Source organism: Solanum tuberosum, unplaced genomic scaffold (genome assembly GCF_000226075.1).
Source record: "Solanum tuberosum cultivar DM 1-3 516 R44 unplaced genomic scaffold, SolTub_3.0 scf00664, whole genome shotgun sequence".
Classification (NCBI taxonomy): domain Eukaryota; kingdom Viridiplantae; phylum Streptophyta; class Magnoliopsida; order Solanales; family Solanaceae; genus Solanum; species Solanum tuberosum.
The window spans coordinates 32,061-40,991 of NW_006239604.1; the positions used below are offsets into that span (position 1 = coordinate 32,061).

The 8,931-nt window shown below is 35.2% G+C and overlaps 1 pseudogene; it reads left to right on the forward strand.

The window, feature by feature from the left end:
- LOC102597409 (L-type lectin-domain containing receptor kinase IX.1-like) overlaps positions 1-6,710 on the forward strand; it is a 9,780-nt pseudogene extending 3,070 nt beyond the window's left edge.
- Positions 6,711-8,931: the final 2,221 nt, after the last annotated feature.

An 8,931-nucleotide genomic window follows, 5' to 3' on the forward strand; every position in this document is an offset into this window, starting at 1 on the left:
GTGGTGGTGGATCTTGTGCTAGTGATGAGGCTTCGCAAGAAATTGATGATCAGTTTATCCCCAACTCAAATGAAGTGATTGATCCTAATAAAGTTTCCTTCGTTTATGGAGATGTGGTAGAAGTAACATGTTCCAGAATCTTGAACTGTAGAGCTTCAAATTTGTCCATCACAGATGTTTATCCGAATAGTACAACTGTCGGGAAGCTAAGAAAAAAGGGAAGTCTGAGTACTTAACAAAGAGATAATTCCCATGGATCAATTACTTCAATTACTGATAAAAAATCTTCATCATTTGAAGAACCAAGAGGACTTCGAAAGAAATTGTAAAGATCTTCACCAAGACATGGTGCAAAGCTTCGTTTGAGTTCATCCGCGACAAGTGTGGGATAATTTTCAAAAAATCACTTTAAGGGGAGTGTGAAAAAGTTAAAGTTGATTTTTTGGGTATATGATAGATTGTTCAAGTAATGTTTCTAGAATAGTCTAGGATAGTATCTAAGATATTATCTTAAAAAATATCTAGCTATCTAGAAGATAAAGTTCACTAGAATTTTCTTTGTAGAAGTATCTAGAAGAATTTCTAGAACCATCCATGAACAAGTATAAATATGGGTGGTCTTGTATATTTGTAATCAACCCAAAGGCAATCCAAGAACAACCCAATTCAAGAGTCTTCTTTCATAAACAAGTTCTCCTTTCTAACTTCCTCTTCTTTAGTTGAATCTTTCGATCTTAGTTAACGATCTTGGTTATACTTTTCTTCTGCTATTCTCTACATGGTATCAGAGCAATAGCCATAGATTGGCTTGCGGGTATTATTTCAAGATCGGGTTAGTGGCAGATTGAACTGGTTGTCTATGTGGATTTTAGCAGCCATGTTAATGGACTAGGGATGAAGCTGTTGAATCAGTCCAATTACAGGATATGGAAGACATGTATGGAATCATACCTTATGGGAGAGGATTTGTGGGATGTTATTAATGGGAATGACACAAGTCCTTCTGCTGACGGATCGAAAAATAACAGTGCATACAAGAAGTGGAAGCAGATTAATGCGAAGGCAGAGTTCATTCTGAAGAGATATCTCTTGCGGTTTATTCGATCATATTATAAGGTGTAAATCAGCTCATGAAATATGGAGGACCCTAGATCGTTTGTTCAATAAGAAGAATGAAACTCGACTGCAGATATTGGAGAATGAATTGGCTAACACCACTCAAGGTAATCTTTCTATCGCCGAGTACTTTTTGAAGATTAAGAACTTATGTTCCGAGATATCTTTGTTGAATCCGGAAGAGGATATCTCTGAAGCACGAATGAGAAGAATTATCATTCGTGGTTTGAAACTTTGGTTGCTACCAAGACGATTTCTTTATGCCCATCAAAAAACCTCAAGATGCTAATCCACGAAAAAGAAATATATTTCATTTGTGACGTCGATTCAAGGATGGGCTCAACAACCATCCTGGGAGGAATTTGAAAATTTGTTGTCGTCACAAAAGTTACTAGCCAAACAATTGACTGGTGTATTCGTCAAAGAGGGAGAAGGAAATGCTCTTGTTGCAGACAAGAGGAACTTCGGAAAAGTAAGAGATATGTCGTACTCTCGATCCTCAGGTTGTTCAAGCTTGCTTGGAGAAAAGGAAGAGTTTCCTAACTATTACGGTAAGAAGCTTCTAAGATGTTATCGTTGTGGTGAAGTAGGACATATAAAAAGATATTGCCAAGCCAAGGAGAGCAATATGGCTCAAAAAATTGCTGAAGAAGAAGAAGAGTGGGGAAAATGTTTGGTAGCTGAGGCTCGAGCAATATATGCCATGATTTCCATCAATCTTGAAAAAGATTGGATCAAGGATCTAGAATATAATATAGCCGATCACGTGGAGGAGCAAGAAACTGATGTTGTCGGTATGTAGCAAGAAATTTTTGAGGATGTTCTCAGTGGTGACAGGGTAGCTACTATCGAAGAAATTAAAGAAGTAGATTATGAACAAGCAGTATCTGAAACTCTATATGTTAGTGGTGACCTTCACAGAGAAATCATTAATGAAGGTTTATTGGAAGCTAAAGTCTCTAGTCAATCATTTGCCATATCGAGGTTAATAACTAGCTTAGAGAAAATATTGGAAGCAAATGGAGATGATGAATATCAAATAGATAAGGAAGTTGACCTTGAAAGCCAAATTTCATGTGGAGAGAGAGTAGACATAACTATTGGAAGCTCTAAAAATGAAAAATATTTTATTAAAGAGCTAAGAAGAAAATGTGGTGGTGGATCTTGTGCTAGTGATGAGGCTTCGCAAGAAATTGATGATTAGTTCATCCCCAACTCAAATGAAGCGACTGATCCTAATAAAGTTTCCTTCGTTTATGGAGATGTGGTAGAAGTAACGGGTTCTAGATTCTTGAACTGTAGAGTTTCGAATTTGTCCATCACAAATGTTTATCTGAATAGTACAACTGTCGGGAAGCTAAGAAAAAGGGGGAGTCTGAGTACTCAACAAAGAGATAATTCCCATGGATCAATTACTGATGAAGAATCTTCATCATTTGAAGAACCAAGAGGACTTCGGAAGAAATTGTTGAGATCTTCACCAAGACATGGTGCAAAGCTTCGTTTGAGTTCATCCGTGACAAGTGTGGGATAATTTTCAAAAAATCACTTTAAGGGGGAGTGTGAAAAAGTTAAAGTTGATTTTTTGGGTATATGATAGATTGTTCTAGTAATGTTTCTAGAATAGACTAGGATATTATCTTAAAAAATATCTAGATATCTAGAAGATAAAGTTCACTAGAATTTTCTTGGTAGAAGTATCTAGAAGAATTTCTAGAACCATCCATGAACACGTATAAATATGGGTGGTCTTGTACATTTGTAATCAACCCAAAGGCAACCCAAGAGTAACCCAATTCAAGAGTCTTCTTTCAGAAATAAACAAGTTCTCTTTTCTAACTTCCTCTTCTTTAGTTGAATCTTCCGATCTTAGTTAACGATCTTGGGCTAGCAGAATGATTTTCCAATTATACTTTTCTTCTGCTATTCTCTACAATAATCACTTTGGAACCCAACACAATTTGCTTAGTTAGTTCTTTACTTGGCTTTACCTGAGGCGAATCAAAATTTAGTCATATTATACCCGTGGATAGATGAAGATTGAACGATTTTCTTAGTTCTTTCAAGAAATTTTCTCCAATGTAATGATTTTGTATATGCAGTTCCATTTTTTTTTGTGGTATTATCGATAACAAAAAAGGAGAAAAGGATCAAAATTGTCCCTCATCTTTGCCTTAAGACTCAAAATGATCCTTATCATTTCATATGGAGCACTAATAGTCCTCCTTCTTTGTAAAAATGGTACAGTTTTAGTCTATCAAATATTTTCCGTCTATCATCAACGGAAGTTGCTTATATGCGTGTCATGCATTAAATTAAATTAAAAAAATTTACCCTAAAAAACTAATTGTTCTGTGTATTTCGTATTCGTATCATTGTAGAGGGTAGATATAAGCCCTAAATGGAGTCAAAGCTCAACACTCACATAGCAGCAAATCATAGCTTGTATATAGAATTTGTTACTTCTTGTTGTAAGCACTTTTCAATTAGCAAATCCAACCTTCAATTCTATTCGTGCACGATAAAAAAAATTCTTCAATATCATTATCTCCCTGATATTATCAATTCTATAATGATGTATGATTTTTCTTAACGAGTAATTATAATTCAATAATAATTATTAAATTTTAATTTTATGCTTAATTGATACTAACAAGCTCTTGTTTTAAACTTGAAGCATGTTTCTGGAATTCTAGACAAAGGATTTAGTATATCTATACAACCAAAAGATGTAGTGTAGTGGATAAGAATGTTTATCTCTTAACCAAAGGTTTCAGATTCGAACTCTCGATATACGAATCAAATGGAGCCCTGCGCGGCTCAATTCTAACATAGTTGGACACCAATATAAATATCCTGACATCAAGTGAGAATCTAAGTATTTTTTTTAGTAAATTTGTAAATGGATAAATGGAGCCAATATATGAGGGTTGATATTAATTGTGAATACAATGGATCCTGCCACTCAAAATTAATTCATTTGGTGGCGTTAATAATTAACCTTCACTGTTGCTTAATGAATGGACAAATTGACGGAAAATGTTAGAAAGACTAAAACTGCACCATTTTTCTAAAGAAGGAGGACTATTATTGCTCCATATAAAATGATAAGGATCATTTTGAGTCTGAAGGCAAAGATAAGGGACAATTTTGGTCCTTTTCTCACAAAAAAGCATGCAGGGTGATTATATAGTTGAGATTGGAGATATATACTACCTCCATTTTTTATCTTTGGAATATTCTTAAAATGTAAGATTATAAGTTGTACTGACGATTCTGGTTCTGATAAAACATGACCCCCTCTACAAAGTATATTGGAATAAACAAATTGGAGTCAATTAACTAGCGTGTAAGAAGAAAGGGAATAAAGAATACTTGTTGCTTCCTCTAAAATAAGGACTTTATCAATTTCAACTATCCTGTTACTATCTTTGCTATGAAATCGTAATATTGTGCAGACGAAAAATGTTGCCAAGTCCTTAGTCTGCACTTGAAATGATGAGAAAATGAAACGGATATATATGATTATATTCAGTAGTTTAGCGATCTAATAAAACATTTCTCTAACTATGGCTGTTTTTGCATATTTCACATACCTTATTTTGATAATCCCTTAGTCACTTCATTGTCCTTCAATTTTGATAGTTTCAATCCCAATGATATGAATGTAACATATGAAGCAGATGCTTCTCCAGCAAACGGTGTAATTCAGCTCACCAAAAACCAGCTTGATAGTGGTGAAAGCTTTAGCGTAGGCCGAGCTACATATTCTAAAGAACTCTATCTTTTGGACAAGGCCTCTGGGAAAGTCAGAGATTTCTCTACGCACTTCTCCTTTGAGATCAATTCACAGGGCAGAAATTATTATGCTGATGGTCTTGCCTTCTTCCTCGCTCCTGCAGGTTCAGTAATTCCTGAAAAATACTCAGCCGCAGGAGAGGGCCTTGGCCTTGCAATTGATAATGGACTAAATACATCGAAAAATCAGCCTTTTGTTGCTGTCGAGTTTGACACCTTTAAGAACGCTTATGATCCACCGGGTGATCATATAGGCGTTGATATCAACTCCATGGTAACTCTTGTTAATGTGGCCTGGCTTAGTAGAATTCCCTATGGTACGAAAACTGATGCCTGGATTACTTATAATTCAACCTCAAGAAATCTTAGTGTTGTCTTCACCGGTTTCAGACAACAAGGGAATACCACAGTCACTGTCCTGCAGAACCTATCTTACAATCTTGATCTGAGGGAATATTTGCCAGAATGGGTAACTTTGGTTTCTCAGGTGCAACAGGAACCTTCTTTGCAATACAAAACATATATTCTTGGAATTTTACTTCTTCTTTAAAATATAATGACAACATAACAGATCCAGATGTACCCCAACCAAGCCCTGTGCCAGAAGATACTTCAAGCAAAAGAAGTCAGGACTAGTGATTGGATTGATTTCTGGTGGTTGTGTTTCGGTAGCAGTATCTGTTTTTATATTGTTTGCATTTTGGAGAAAGAGGAAGGTCAGAGAAGATGAAGATGATGATATTATTGATAGTTGGCTAGATGTATAAATAACTTTTCGCCGGAAGAGTTGCTTGGGCATGGTGGGTTCGGAGGTGTTTATAAAGGATATCTCAGGGAATATGACTCCTATATTGCTGTTAAGAGGATTTCAAGGGAGTCAAAGCAAGGAATAAAAGAGTATGCATCAGAAGTCAGGATTATCAGCCGGTTAAGACATAAACATTTGGTGCAACTCATTGGTTGGTGCCATCAAAAAAGAGAACTTCTACTTGTCTATGAGTTTATGCCTAATGGAAGCTTAGATCATCATCTTTTCAAGGGAAAAAGCCATTTGACATGGCCAATAAGATTCAAGATTGCTCAAGGCTTGGGCTCAGCGTTGTTTTACCTACACGAAGAATGGGAACAATGTGTGGTGCATATATAGGGACATAAAGTCTAGCAATATTATGTTGGATTCCAATTTCAATGCTAAACTTGGGGATTTTGGTTTAGCTAGGCTAGTTGACCATGATAAGGGATCCCAAACAACAGTTTTGGCAGGCACGATGGGTTACATGGCTCCTGAATGTCTCACCACTGGCAAAGCTAGCAAGGAAACAGACGTCTATAGCTTTGGTGTTGTCGCGTTAGAAATAGTTTGTGGAAGGAAACCTATTGATCCTAAATCTGAGGAGCATCAAGTAAATATTATTGAATGGGCTTGGAGACTTTACGGGATGGGAAATCTTAGTGAAGCAGTTGATCCTAGACTCTCATCAGAGTTGAGTGAACAGGAGGTGGAGCACTTGCTAATTGTTGGCTTATGGTGTGCTCATCCAGATAACAATTGCAGACCTTCTATTAGGCAAGCAATTCAGGTGCTTAATTTTGAAGCTCCATTGCCCACACTCCCTCCAAACATGCCTGTGCCGATATATTGCAGTTATGAATCAATTACTTCACTTGCATCACCATACGACTCCAATGGTCCTCAGATTTCTGAAATAAACTCTTCAGTGACTAGAGACTGCACTGGTTCTTCAAATAACACAGCAGCATCTTCGCCTTCGGCATCACTTCTGAACACACGTTGATATTGTCTTGTAAAGGAACTGGTATTTTATTTCCCTGCAGTGTCCAACTTTTGCTCTTCGTATTCTTTATTATTTATACTGTTATGAAGATGATTGAATGAATCAACAACTCTTGTTCAAAGTTTAAATTAAATAGTGAAAATACGTACTCTGTTCTTAAATAAATCTCTTGAGCGATCAGTGATATATTCGAACGTGGATTAGAAGTTGAATTTGATAGAAGCGAAGAATCTTTAAGTACTAAAGATATTTTTCATCAGAATATTGATAAACATGGACATTAGCTTAATTGCAGTCTGGACAGGACAATAAATCTGATTTGTGTACTTGTCCTGTATCATTTGTTTCCTCGAGGACAAAATATCTAGCTGGAAAAGACTCCAATTTTTTTGAAGTGTGACCATTTAATGTTAAAGCTTAAGCTATTTTTGAGATCACACTTTTATTATTTATGTAACCGAAAAGGATAAAAAAAGAATGTTCTTACACTATGTGAAATGTATAAAAATGTCTTCTGTTTATACTTTGGTCCAAAAATGTCCTTAATGTCAATACTTTGATTCAAAAATGCTCTCCGTTTTAGACTCTTTTCCATTTATTTAATTATATTCTCAACAAGGCAAAGGCCCATTGAACTGATTTTGACTGAGATATCTCTTATTCCAACTTAAATTAGTTTTTAAATATACATTAGTTTGCTCCAAGTAAACATGGGGCAGTTTTAGTAGTAAATCGAACTGATCAGTTTTCTCCGATATAGATTAAGAGGGTGTTTGGATTGACTTAAAATAAGTTGGCTTAAAGAGTCAAACCTACTTTTAAGTCAGTTTTTGACTTCTGAAAGTATTTAGCAAATATAAAAAATAATTAAAAATAAGTCAAAAATGACTTAAAATAAGTTGGAAAGTGTTTGGCAAGGTAAAAAATAACTTAAAATAAGTCAAAAACCCAAAGTAGGTCTCCCCTACTTTTTATTTTTTGACTTAAAAGTCATTTCAGTTTGATTTTTTATTTTTGACTTAAAAACTGCTTTTTTTAAGCCAATCCAAACGGGCTCTAATCTTTACCTGCCTCGAAAAGTTGCAATTTTTTCTCGTGTAACTTTATCATTTCAAACCATTAAGCTCGAAAGAATTTGTAAATGTGACCAACTAGTTTGTTCAATATCAAAGGAAATGATGAAATTGGATTCGGAGGGAATTATGGCTTATTCAGAAAACATTTTCTTATGGGATTGAGCTTGGAGGAGGGTGGTCGGGCACGCTGGGAGTTTGAGGGTTGGAAGTGAGGAGGAGCGGGGAGGAGATAATCGTTGTGGAATGCCACTTATGGAAAACGACTTTCCTATTCTAAAGAAAATGTTTTGTTTCGCAATTTTTTGAAATATGTTTCACTCCTGATCAAATTCTAACTTCTAATCCAAATTGGATTTTAGAATTGAATCATTCGTGAGACATGTCCTTAAAATACTATAACAACATACCCGGTGAAATACCATAAAGTGGAGTATGAGGAGGATATAGTGTACATAGACCTTAGTAACAATTAGTAGTATATATTTCTTATACAAATATTTATTTAAACTTGAGAGAATAGAGTGGATAATCAAGACAAGTATAACATGACCATATATCATCTTTACAAAAAAACAAATTATATAATATGTAAACTTTTATTAGATAAATTTAAAGCCTCATATAAAAGTTTAACTCTAGGCGACCAATTTCCCCTTGTAAAAGTTACAGGCGAAAGACTTTCTAATTGTATTGTATTAAAAAAAAAATACATTGTTATATTTATACACACATACAAATCAAGTAAGAGTCCTAGATTAAGTCAGGTAGAAAGAATTTGCAAACTAAGCCATAAATAAACATTAATTCGTATTAGACAAGTATACATTATCCTTGATTGTTAGTGAAGCACAAAATCAATGTGATGCTTAAATCTATTCTCAATTAGTAGTAGAGCTGTCAATATGGGCTAGCCCACCCCATCCGGGCTAATCCATACAGGCTTTGATATTTTACGGGTCAGGCCGGGCTAGCCCATTTTTGGTGTGGGCCAGAAAACGGTCGGCCCAGCCCACAAGTACGTGGGCTACAGGCTTGCCGGGCCAGCCCACTTTTTTTAAAATTATATTTTTTTATAATTATTAAAATAAATTATAAATTATAATTTTAAAATATTATCATAAATATCGACAAAACAATATTACATG